The 13241-nt window shown below is 40.0% G+C and overlaps 2 long non-coding RNA genes across 3 annotated transcripts; one reads left to right on the forward strand and one right to left on the reverse strand.

The window, feature by feature from the left end:
- Positions 1–5163: 5163 nt before the first annotated feature.
- Positions 5164–11687, forward strand: LOC115136502 (uncharacterized). Of its 2 annotated transcripts, none has more exons than XR_010464949.1 (3): positions 5164–5945; positions 6170–9997; positions 10370–11687. It is a non-coding gene; the product is annotated as an uncharacterized LOC115136502 (long non-coding RNA). The 2 variants fall into 2 exon arrangements; XR_003864638.2 differs by having other exon boundaries at positions 5168–5945; positions 6170–9554; positions 9895–11687.
- Positions 6798–12894, reverse strand: LOC115136257 (uncharacterized). The gene is made up of 3 exons (XR_003864589.2): positions 12539–12894; positions 7434–12311; positions 6798–7255 (listed from the first exon to the last, which is right to left on the reverse strand). It is a non-coding gene; the product is annotated as an uncharacterized LOC115136257 (long non-coding RNA).
- Positions 12895–13241: the final 347 nt, after the last annotated feature.

The raw sequence follows: 13241 nt of genomic DNA on the forward strand, positions 1-13241 counted from the left end.
TGTTTTATTAAACGTTTCACCTGCACCTGCTTCTCGACTCACAGCGTCTTCGTTACAGCATCACTGGCAGGAATCAGCTCATTTGTCTGCGGTATTGAGTTGTCGCGCAGAGAGTGAATGGAAGAGATTGAAGTTAGGTGAAGACAACGAAGATGACAATAACAAGTAGTAACTCAAACACAAACTGTATAGCGTCAGGCTGTACGGATTGGCTCCAACAACAATTCCTCGGTAAGCTAACATCGGCCTACCCAAGTGTCTTGTTTTGCGCACTTTGTACAAAATAATAAAATGCAGTACTACAGGATATTTCTTAACGTAGCTCTTTATTAGCTAGCTATAACTGGCATGTTCACGTATCTCCAACCAGGATAAAACTGCCATGACCTAACCCTTTGGGTGGTCTTAACCAATCATAGCACAGTATGATATGGCGGTAAAATGCATCCAATTACAATTCAGTATGTTTACACATATGAATATTACACCGAGGACCCACAACGTTTGAAGAAATGGCTCTATGTCCTGTGCCAGCTCGAGCTACTGCTACCTAAAGTGCATCACAGTGTTCCCGTACACTTGACCTTAGCAGCAATTAGTTTATACTACAAAGTCAACTGTAATGGTAATACCATTGTAAAGTACAATTTCTCCAATTTCCAGCAAAATCAATGACGAGACCTCCCCGCTGCCCTTCTCTGCATGATTGAAGCAGGTAATAGAGCTTCGCTGGGTCAAAATGGTGGCTGGAGAAGTGAAGGTTACTGATCGATAGTGAAAGGGGAAGATATGTTGTGTTGGGATAACTGCTGTTTTCACCCGATTTGTCCAACTTATCACCTTTAAAATGTCAATAAACCACTATAAAGAGTTTATGTAATGTCTCATTACACACAGGGCATTCAGAAAGTATTCAGACCCCTTGACTTTTTCCACATTTTGTTATGTTACAGCCTTATTCTAAAATGGATGAAATAAAATACAAATCCTCATCAATCTTAACACAATAACCCCTTACTGACAACACTAAAACAGAGTTTTAGACATTTTTGCAAATGTGTTCAAAATAAAAAACAGACATATCATATTTACATAAATATTCAGACCCTTTGCTATGAGACTCCTGTTTTCATTGATCATCATTGAGATGTTTCTACAACTATGATTGGAGTTCACCTGCGGTAAGTTCAATTGATTGGACAGGATTGGGAAAGACACACACCTGTCTATGTAAGGTCCCACAGTTGACAGTGCATTTCAGAGCAAAAACCAAACCATGGTCGAAGGAATTGTCCGTAGAGGTCCGAGACAGGATTGTATCGAGGCACAGATCTGGGGAAGGGTAACAAAACATTACTGCTGAATTGAAGGTCCCCAAGAACACAGTGGCCTCCATCATTCTTAAGTGGAAGAAGTTTGGAACCACCAATACTCTTTCTAGAGCTGGCCACACGACCAAACTGAGCAGTCAGGGGAGAGAAGCCTTGGTCGGGGATGTGACCAAGAACCCCACGGTCACTCTGACAGAGCTCCAGAGGTCTTCTGTGGAGATGGGAGAAACTACCAGAAGGACAAACATCTCTGCAGCATTCCACCAATCAGGCCTTTATGGTAGAGTGGCCAGACAGAAGCATGATATGCATATCATTAGTAGACATGGATAGAAAACACTCTGAAGTTTCTAAAACTGTTTGAATGATGTCTGTGAGTATAACAGAAATCCTATGGCAGGCAAAAACCTGAGAAAAAATCCAACCAGGAAGTGGGAAATCTGAGGTTGGTCGTTTTTCAAATCATTCCCTATTGAAGATACAGTGGGATATGGGTCATGTTGCACTTCCTAAGGCTTCCACTAGATGTCAACAGTCTTTAGAACCTTGTCTGATGCTTCTACTGTGAAGTGGGGCCGAATGAGAGGGGAATGAGCCAGGTGTCTGGCAGAATGCTTTGAGCTCGTGACGCTCATTCACCTGAGAGCGAGCTCTGTTCCATAGCTTTTCTACAGACAAAGGTTGGAACATTATTGAAGATTTATGTTAAAAACATCCTAAAGATTGATTCTATACTTCGTTTGACATGTTTCTACTGACTGTAATATGACGTTTCGTCTGAACTTGTTCCTGGACCGGCCCACGCGTCGTGAGTTTAGATTGTGTACTGAACACTCGAACAACAGGAGGAATTTGGACATAAATGATGGACTTTATGGAACAAATCAAACATTTATTGTGGAACTGGGATTCCTGGGAGTGCATTCTGACGAAGATCATCAAAGGTAAGTGAATATTTATAATGCTATTTCTGACTTCTGTTGACTCCAACATGGCAGATATCTTCTTGGGTTGTGTTGGTCTCTGAGCGCCGTACTGAGATTATTGCATGGTTTGCTTTTTCAGTAATAAAAAAAAAAAATCTGACACAGCGGTTGCATTAAGGAGAAGTATATCTTTAAATCTGTGAATAACACTTGTATCTTTTACTAATGTTTATTATGAATATTTCTGTGATTTGATGTGGCTCTGTGCAAATTCACAGGATGTTTTGGAGGCAAAGCCAAATGTAAACTGAGGTTTTTGGATATAAATATGAACTTGATCGAAAAAAACATACATGTATTGGATGTCATAAGGTGAAAGCACCAATTTGTAAGTCGCTCTGGATAAGAGCGTCTGCTAAATGACTTAAATGTAAATGTAAATGTATTGTGTAACATACTGTCCCGGGAGTGTCATCTGATGAAGAATATCAAAGGTTAGTGATTATTTTTATCAATATTTCTGCTTTTTGTGACTCCTGTCTTTGGTTGGAAAATCGCTGTATGCTTTCTGTGACTAGTTGCTGACCTAACATAATGATATGTTCTGCTTTCGCCGAAAAGCAGAAATCGGACACTGTGGTTGGATTAACAAGAATTGTATCTTTAAAATGGTGTCTAAGACTTGTATGTTTGAGAAAATTGAATTAGGAGATTTCTTTTGATTGAATTTGGCGCCCTGCAATTTCATTGGCTGTTGGCGAGGGGTTCCGCTAGCACAACGGGGTAGCGGAACCCCAGTCCTAGAAGTCAACAAATGAGAACAGAGAATAAAAGGAGCAGATTTCTGGGCGTGGTAGAATAGATTCAGGGCATGATGTATAGACAAGGGTATGGTAGGATACGAGTACAGTGGAGGTAAGCCTAGGCATAGAGTGACAATGAGAGAGGTTGCATCTATGTGTAACAGTATAACTTTAGTCCGTCCCCTCGCCCATACCCGGGCGCAAACCAGGGACCCTCTGCACACATCAACAACAGTCACCCACGAAGCATCGTTACCCATCGCTCCACAAAAGCCGCAGCCCTTGCAGAGCAAAGGGGAACTACTACTTCAAGGTCTCAGAGCAAGTGCCGTCACCGATTGAAACGCTATTTAGCGCGCACCACCGCTAACTAGCTAGCCGTTTCACATCCGTTACATATGGAGGCATCAGTTAAGTCAGGTGAGGTCTCCGCATGTGTGGGGTGTGGGACAAAAGAACTAGCTGAGGCATATTGAGCGGACTGGGGGCTCCGCAGTAAAATAAAACAATAACAATAAACAGCTGTAGACAAGGCATATGGACATTAGAGAGAGGCATAAAGCAATCACAGGTGTTGATTGGGAGACCTAAGACAACAGCAGGTAAGGCAACAACAACGGGTAAAAGGTGATGAATGGGCAGAGAGCGAGGTAGGTTATGTACACACAGGACCTGAGTTTGAGGCTGGGGCCAATAGATAAACAAAATGAAGTACTGTGTCAGTGAACAGTCCAGGAGGCATCAGCTGTGTAGCCGAGTGATTATAGGGTCCAATGAGGCGTTCAGAAAGCTAGCGGGCCGGGAGACACGGCGTTCAGAAAGCTAGCGGGCCGGGAGACACGGCGTTCAGAAAGCTAGCGGGCCGGGGGACACGGCGTTCAGAAAGCTAGCGGGCCGGAAGACACGGCGTTCAGAAAGCTAGCGGCCCGGGAGACACGGCGTTCAGAAAGCTAGCGGGCCGGGAGACACGGCGTTCAGAAAGCTAGCGGGCCGGGAGACACGGCGTTCAGAAAGCTAGCGGGCCGGGGGACACGGCGTTCAGAAAGCTAGCGGGCTGGGAGACACGGCGTTCAGAAAGCTAGCGGGCCGGGGAGACACGGCGTTCAGAAAGCTAGCGGGCCGGGGGACACGGCGTTCAGAAAGCTAGCGGGCCGGGAGACACGGCGTTCAGAAAGCTAGCGGGCCGGGGGACACGGCGTTCAGAAAGCTAGCGGGCCGGGAGACACGGCGTTCAGAAAGCTAGCGGGCCGGGAGACACGGCGTTCAGAAAGCTAGCGGGCCGGGGGACACGGCGTTCAGAAAGCTAGCGGGCCGGGGATAGCAGATGGGTCTTCTGCGACATTGCAACGGAAAGCCTGCTCCCGCTCCCGAAAAACTGTTAGACCCCCTGAATTGGCTATGATAAATTGAACTAAAATATGTAGAAAGCACAGGGAAGGATATACGGTAGCCAGTCATTTATGGGAGAGAATTATGTGGGAATGGCTGGTTGACTATTGTAAAATTCAGAAGTCGTATCCAAGCCATAAGCCAAAGTTTAGACTGAAAGTGGGTAAAAACAAAATGTGAAAATAAGTATAGCTCCAGGACAGGATAAATGGATTTTGTACATTTGGCAAAATGAAACAAAGAGGAAACATGAACAATCAGTATTGTTTGCAGTGGAATCACACTGGGCCTATGGTAACGCCACAAAGGGGGTTTGGATCCCATTGAGGGTTCTGGTGACAGGGTGAACGGCTACTGTGAGAATAATGTAAGATTATGCACTGAGTATGGGATGAAGAAAGATAAAGAAAGTTTCATCGCAGTGGTGGGAAAAAGTACCCCATTGTCATACTTGAGTAAAAGTAAATATACCTTAACAGAAAATTACTCAAGTAAAAGTGTCATCCAGTAACATACTACTGGAGTAAAAGTCAGAAAGTATTTGGTTTGAAATATACTTAAGAATCAAAAGTCAATGTAATTGCAAAAATATACTTATGTATAAAAAAATAAAAAATAAAGTAAAAGTATAAATAATTTTATAATCATTATATTAAGCAAACCAGGCAGCACCATTTTCTTTATTTATAAATGTATGAATAGCCAGGGGCACACTCCCAACACTCTGACATGATTTACAAATGAAGCATTTGTGTTTGGTGAGTCTGACAGATCAGAGGCAGTAGGGATGCTCTCTTGATAAGTTTGTGAATTGGTCCATTATCCCATCCTGCTAAGCATTCAAAATGTAATGAGTACTTTTGGTGTCAGGGAAAATGTATGGAGTAAAAAGTACAATAGTGAAGTAAAAGTTGTTAAAAATATAAATAATAAACTACATATACCCCCAAAAAACACTTAAGTAAAACATCCTTTAAAATCTACTTAAGTACTTTACAGCACTGGTTAATTGAGAACTCTCCTGAAAACTCAGGAGCCCTTTGCTAGCTAGGGTGTTAGGGTGTTGGTTTCAGCTAGTCCTAAACCACAGGGGTTTAAACAAAAAACTAGAAAAACAAGGGCTAAGCGAAAAAGATCAACTGGGGTTTAGGTGCGATAAACAAAAAACTAGAAAAACAAGGGCTAAGCGAAAAAGATAAACTGAAATAGCAGTTGTGGTTAATGCTGAAAGCTGGGCACACCCAATCTATGACGTAGTAGATGAAGACACGTGAAGCTCTGCTCGGAAAGCAAAGAATAAACATTTTTTTTTTAAACGGGGCCTCAAATCTGATATCAAGATTACCGGCTTGTGAAGAAGGCCTAAAGAAAATAATGGGCCAATCATATCGATTGGATGCCATGACGAATTTGACGCTATTTTTTTTTCTTTTTTCTATGCGACTTCCTTCAGCAAAGATGGCTGACAAAAATACTAGGACCGAAGCAATTGTTAGGTAATTATAACGCCATAACGAATCAATCAACACATGCACAGTTGAGGGAATATGTTAGTTAATGTAGAAACAAAAGATTATACATATTTTTTGGTCATGAAGTCAATTTACAAAAATCGCTATTTAGCTAGCTAGCTAACTACCTAACATTAGCCAGCTAGCTAGCTAGCTTTATGGGTGTTGTGACATAAGTATGAAATTGTAATTCGTGTTTAATGTTTCAGTGACTCCTGAGAAAACCACCAAACCAGGCTGTCGTCTTGTGAAACAGTGGATGTAAGGAATATAGCTAGCTAAAGTTTTACTGAAAATGTCATGTGCATTTTGTACGCTTGCCTTGCTGGTATTTGCCATGAAATGCAGCTGAAGTAATGTAGCTAGCTAACCATTGGCTTGCTTATTGTGTAGTGGAGGATAAAAATACCTGTATGCCTATGGATGTGTAGCTAGCTATAAAAAAAATATAGCTAAGAATATATTTAGCTACTGATCATGTGCTCTACCTTGGCAAATAAAGGTGTGGTTCAGGTCATTTTCAGTCATATCCAATACCAAGAGTATCAAACTCCAGTCTTTGAATGATGCTTTGTCTGCATGTATGTATTACAATTATACACTTCAACAGTGTTTACCAATCCTGGTCCATCTATGGTTACACATTGTAACTATGCAATAGACTAGAAACGTGATTTAACTAGTTAAAGACGGATTTGTAATTCACATATATATAGAAACAGAATTTAAAAAGAAAGGTACCCTATACTTTCTATGTATCATGTAAATACTTGAATAAACAGTTCATCTCAATATCTAATTTCCTTCATCTGCACTGATCTGAGGACACGGGATAGGTGTAGTATTTCATGAAATCAGAGACTTTATTTCAACCAGTAGAGAATGTGAAATGCTTTGAAAAAAGTTCAAGTGTTATAAATACATAATATTACAATTATAATAAATGTATTATGAATAAAAGTTCTGTACTTCATTGCACATCTGGTGTGCATTATAAAAACAGGAAGAAAGAGGAGGTGTGGGGAGAGGTGGGGAGAGAGGTGTGTGAGAGTGAAAGGGAAAGAGGTAAGAACAGAGGAGCAGGGAAGGCAGCATATGATTAATGAATTACAATGCTACTAAACTTAATATTCTCTCAGTTCATCACAATTACATAATAGTGTCTCTAGTGGTGTCTCCTAACCAGCCTTGGGCTCCCAGTCGACCTGAAGGTTATCTTAAGAGCGGGTGATGTGGCGATGACGGGACTGGGGGTTGGCATCCTCTCTCACATCAAAACAAAGCTGCAGATGAGACTGACGGAGAAGAGAGATAGATTTTTTTTTTTTTTAAATACAAGGATTAATCATGCTAACACAGTCAGTCATCATAATCACCAGGAAGTGAAATGCAAATCTGACCAAGGATCATTAACTCGGGGACAGCTTTTTCTTTAACAATAATTCCTGTTGACCCGACCATGTGACCTCTCACCTCTGATCATGCTGTGCCCTCTATGGAGCCAGCTCAGATGCAGGAGGGGTTCACCAACACAGCTGATATAACCTAGAGGATTTAGGGAGAAGGGGGAGAGGGATGAGGTGAAGGAGAGACTGTTATTGAGAAAATATGGTAGTTGAAGAGACACTGTTCAACAGGAATCTGTGTGTGGCCTCACCTGGTGTCCACACTAAGTGGCTGCAGAGTACGTTATACCGAAAAACATATAGTGTAGTTATATAAATATAAATAATGACGTTTATTACTATTCTCCATAGTTGGTCCTATTGTCTTTGAAGGTGGCCACAGTTACGGTGCTTTCGGAAATTGTTTATACCCCTTCACCCTTTTCCACAGTTTGTTACATTACAGCCTAATTACATTACAGCCTAATTACAGCCTAATTACATTACAGCCTAATTACAGCCTAATTACATTACATCCTAATTACATTACAGCCTAATTACAGCCTAATTACATTACAGCCTAATTACATTACAGCCTAATTACAGCCTAATTACATTACAGCCTAATTACATTACAGCCTAATTCTGAAAACATTTAATCAATCTACACACAATATCCCATAGTGACAAAGTGAACAGGTTTTCAGAAATGTTTACACATTTATAAAAAAATATACATATAAACATTTACACGAGTATTCAGACTCTTTGAAGTTGAGACTGGTGTTTTGTGGGTACTATTTAATGAAGCTGTCAGTTGCGGACTTGTGAGGCGTCGTGTTTCTCAAACTAGACACTCTAATGTACTTGTCCTCTTGATCAGTTGTGCACCGGGGCCTCCCACTCTTTCTATTCTGGTTAGAGCCAGTTTGCGCTGTTCTGTGAAGGGAGTAGTACACAACGTTGTACGAGATCTTCAGTTTCTTGGCAATTTCTCAAAATGGAATAGCCTTCATTTCTCGGAACAAAAATAGACTGACGAGTTTCAGAAGAAATGTCTTTGTTTCTGGCCTGTAATCGAACCCACAAATGCTGATGCTCCAGATACTCAACTAGTCTAAAGAAGGCCAGTTTTATTGCTTCTTTAATCAGCACAACAGTTTTAAGCTGTGCTAACATAATTGCAAAAGGGTTTTCTAATGATCAATTAGCCTTTTAAAATGATAAACTTGGATTAGCTAATACAATGTGCCAATCATCACAGGAGTGATGGTTGCTGATAATGGGCCTCTGTAAGCATATGTAGATATTCCATTAAAAATCAGCCGTTTCTAGGTACAATAGTAACTTACAACATAGACAATGTCTACACTGTACTTCTGATCAATTTGATGTTATTTTAATGGACAAAACAAATAGCTTTTCTTTCAAAAACAAAGACATTTCTAAATGACCCCAAACTTTTGAACGGTAGTGTATGTACAGTTGAAGTCGGAAGTTTACATACACTTAGGTTGGAGTCATTAAAACTTGTTTTTCAATCACTCCACAAATTTCTTGTTAACAAACTATAGTTTTGGCAAGTCGGTTAGGACATCTACTTTGTGCATGACACAAGTCATTTTCCCAACAATTGTTTACAGACAGATTACTTCACTTATAATTCACTGTATCACAATTCCAGTGGGCCAGAAGTTTACATACACTAAGTTGACTATATCCACAGTAAAACGAGTCCTATATCGACATAACCTGAAAGGCCCCTCAACAAGGAAGAAGCCACTGCTCCAAAACTGCCATAAAAAAGCCAGACTACAGTTTGCAACTGCACATGGGTACAAAGATCATACTTTTTTAGAGAAATGTCCTCTGGTCTGATGAAACAAAAATAGAACTGTTTGTTTTCCCGAGCTGACAAGGTAAAAATCTGTCATTCTGCCCCTGAACAAGGCAGTTAACCCACTGTTCCTAGGCCGTCATTGAAAATAAGAATTTGTTCTTAACTGACTTGCCTAGTTAAATAATGGTATTTAAAAATGTATATATATTTTTACTTGAATATGTTTGAGGCCATTTGATACACTGGCTTGGTATTACTGCTTGCGTTTTAGTATGTCAATCGCAGGACCCACTCTGCCATTGTCCTGGACCCTACTGGTTCCCCTAATGCGGAGCACCATATGAGTGAAAACCTGGTCAAGCACATCAGGTATGGTAAATCTATTCTATGATCTGGCAAAATTATTGTTCATCTATTTCTCCAATGTCCAGCATAGTATTCATAATTCATTAAGTTGACCTGTCAATGATGTTGAGACTATTGTTACAATTTAGAGTCCAGTTGCATATTGAAGACTCAATTAGTTGTATTCATGCTATGAAGAGGTCATCATGAAGAATTATTGATCTCCGTTCAAGCACACCATCTCAATCATGAGCAGCCATTGTTCATGTGTTATGCAATGCAGGTGTATGTATATTGTTGGCACTAGCGAGTAGAGAATGTCATGGTATATGTACAAACAAGTCATGTTTTCCTCCCCAACCAGATACTGGTTTGAGCAACGAAACCCACAGAACCCGGCACAGAATCTGTGTTGGACAATGTTCCCCGCCAGGCGACAACAATACCTCACACCAAGCAAAGCAGTGGTTAGTTAAACAAAACCAAATCGTGGATTGCTGAGCTATCCTTCTGTGACATCATATCATGGATTGCTGAGCTATCCTTCTAACTGTGACATCATATCATGGATTGCTGAGCTATCCTTCTAACTGTGACATCATATCATGGATTGCTGAGCTATCCTTCTAACTGTGACATCATATCATGGATTGCTGAGCTATCCTTCTAACTGTGACATCATATCATGGATTGCTGAGCTATCCTAACTCTGACATCATATCATGGATTGCTGAGCTATCCTTCTAACTGTGACATCATATCATGGATTGCTGAGCTTTCCTTCTAACTGTGACATCATATCATGGAATCAATGGCCTAATTGACATGTACTTTCACAGAGGGAGTGTTCCACATGCTCCAGTTGGTACCACACCACCTGTACTGGTGTATCATCACCATCAACACAGAGATAATCCTGCCTTACAATGGATGTGCCCACCCTGCCACCATTGAAGGCCTGCACACCAAGGCTACTATTGCGTCAATACGGTGTCAAGATGTTTCAAGGATGGGGGTCCAACAACGCAGCAAGAGAGGCAATCTGTGTGTTGGAGATCTTCACCTACTTCTTCGAAGAGGGTGCTGTTCCCTGGCAACACCATAGACTACACTATGCACAACCAAAGGCCCTTTTAAGAGCCATCCACACTGCACTAAGAGTATTCTTCCAAGGCCCTCTTCAAATAATGAATTAAAATGCCTTTATTTGTATGGCATGTTCAATAGGAACATGGCCGCAGCCGAAACGCTTCGCATTTAAACAAAAAAACGTTGTTTCTATTGAACATGCCATACAAATAAAGCCATTTTAATTCATTATATGAAGAGTGCCTTGGTCCTCCTTTTTGATGACCAATTTACCTATTTTACCATAGAGCTCCTTCTGTCTACCAAAATGTACTATTGTGTACCTTAGTAGCGCTTCCCTTCCTCCTCTTTCTAAGACTATTCTTCTATTTACTTAGCTAATGTCAACTGCAGTTATTCAATTCCCAGTTTCTCTCCCTTTGATTTCTACTTATCAGGTGAGGGTGCTGTTTAAGAGTGTGATGTCTGTACAAAAACAAACAGGCTATTTAAGTCACACACATTTAAAACAATTAGACACCTTATAACCCACACATTCATGTATCAATGTTTGATGGATTGTGTTGTGCAGTAAGCAAGCTCAGATGTATAACTGTGGCTCCTTTGACTTTAAACAGAATAGGCAAGAGGAAACTTCATTATTTATATTTATATAACTACACTATATTGTTTATCCTCGTGTGTCTATGCATGCTTTTCAGCATAAAGTACTCTGCAGCCACGTAGTGTGGACAGCAGGTGAGGCCACAGATTCCTGTTGAACAGTGTCTCTTCAACTAAACTATATTTTTATTTTTGTCTACTTAGTAAATATTTTCTTAACTCTTCTTGAATTGCACTGGTTAAGGGCTTGTAAGTAAACATTTCACTGTAAAGTCTACACATTGCATAGTTACAATGTGTAACCATAGATGTCCCAGGACCAGAATTGGTAAACACTCTTGAACTTTTATTCATAATACATTTATTATAATTGTAATATAATGTATTTATAACACTTGAACTTTTTTCAAAGCATTTCACATTCTCTACTGGTTGAAATAAAGTCTCTGATTTCATGAAATACTACACCTATCCCGTGTCCTCAGATCAGTGCAGATGAAGGAAATGAGATATTGAGATGAACTGTTTATTCAAGTATTTACGTGATACATAGAAAGTATAGGGTACCTTTCTTTTTAAATTCTGTTTCTATATATATGTGAATTACAAATCCGTCTTTAATTAGTTAAATCATGTTTCTAGTCCATTGCATAGTTACAATGTGTAACCATAGATGGACCAGGATTGGTAAACAAGGTTGAAGTGTATAATTGTAATACATACATGCAGACACAGCATCGTTCAAAGACTGGAGTTTGATACTCTTGGTATTGGATATGACTGAAAAAGACCTGAACCACACCTGTATTTGCCAAGGTAGAGCACATGATCGGTGAATATATTCTTAGCTATATTTTTTTTATAGCTAGCTACACATCCATAGGCATACAGGTATTTTTTATCCTCCACTACACAATAAGCAAGACAATGGTTAGCTAGCTACATTACTACTGCATTTCATGGCAAATACCAGCAAGGCAAGCATATAAAATGCACATTACATTTTCAGTAAAACTTTAGCTAGCTATATTCCTTATATCCACTCTTTCACAAGACGACAGCTTGGTTTGGTGGTTTTCTCAGGAGTCACTGAAACATTAAACACGAATTACAATTTCATACTCATGTCACAACACCCATAAAGCTAGCTAGCTAGCTGGCTAATGTTAGGTAGTTAGATAAACTAGCTAAATAGTGATTTTCGTAAATTGACTTCATGACCAAAAAATATGTATAATCTTTTGTTTCTACATTAACTAACATATTCCCTCAACTGTGCATTTTTTTTGCATGATTCGTTATGGCGTTATAATTACCTAACATTTGCTTCGGTCCTAGTATTTTTGTCAGCCATCTTTGCTGAAGGAAGTCTCCAGCGGTTGGTCGCATAGCATCAAATTCGTCATGGCATCCAATCGATATGATTGGCCCATTATTTTCTTTAGGCCTTCTTCACAAGCGGGTAATCTTGATATCAGAATTGAGACCCCGTTTTTTAAATGTTTATTCTTTGCTTTCCGAGTAGAGCTTCATGTGTCTTCATCTACTACGTCATAGATTGAGTGTGCCCAGCCTCCAGCGTTAACCACAACTGCTATTTCAGTTGATCTTTTTCGCTTAGCCCTTGTTTTTCTAGCTTTTTATCTCAAACCAACACCCTAACACCCCAGCTTGCAAGGGGCTCCTGAGTTCAATTTTCAAGAGAGTCCTCGATTTAACCAGTGGTGTTTTTTTTTTAAACTAGGCAAGTCATTAAGAACAAATTCTTATTTTCAATGACGGCCTAGGAACAGTGGGTTAACTGCCTGTTCAGGGGCAGAACGACATATTTGTACCTTGTCAGCTCGGGGATTTGAACTTGCAACCTTCCGGTTACTAGCCCCATGGAAAGTAGTTAAGTAATAATACTACTTATTAAGTAGTTTGAGGTATCTCTACTTTACTATCTATATGTTTTATTACTTCTACTTCTTTACAAGAAAATATTGTACTTTTTACTCCATACATTTTCCCTGACAC

The sequence above is a fragment of the Oncorhynchus nerka genome, linkage group LG10 (genome assembly GCF_034236695.1).
Source record: "Oncorhynchus nerka isolate Pitt River linkage group LG10, Oner_Uvic_2.0, whole genome shotgun sequence".
NCBI lineage: Eukaryota > Metazoa > Chordata > Actinopteri > Salmoniformes > Salmonidae > Oncorhynchus > Oncorhynchus nerka.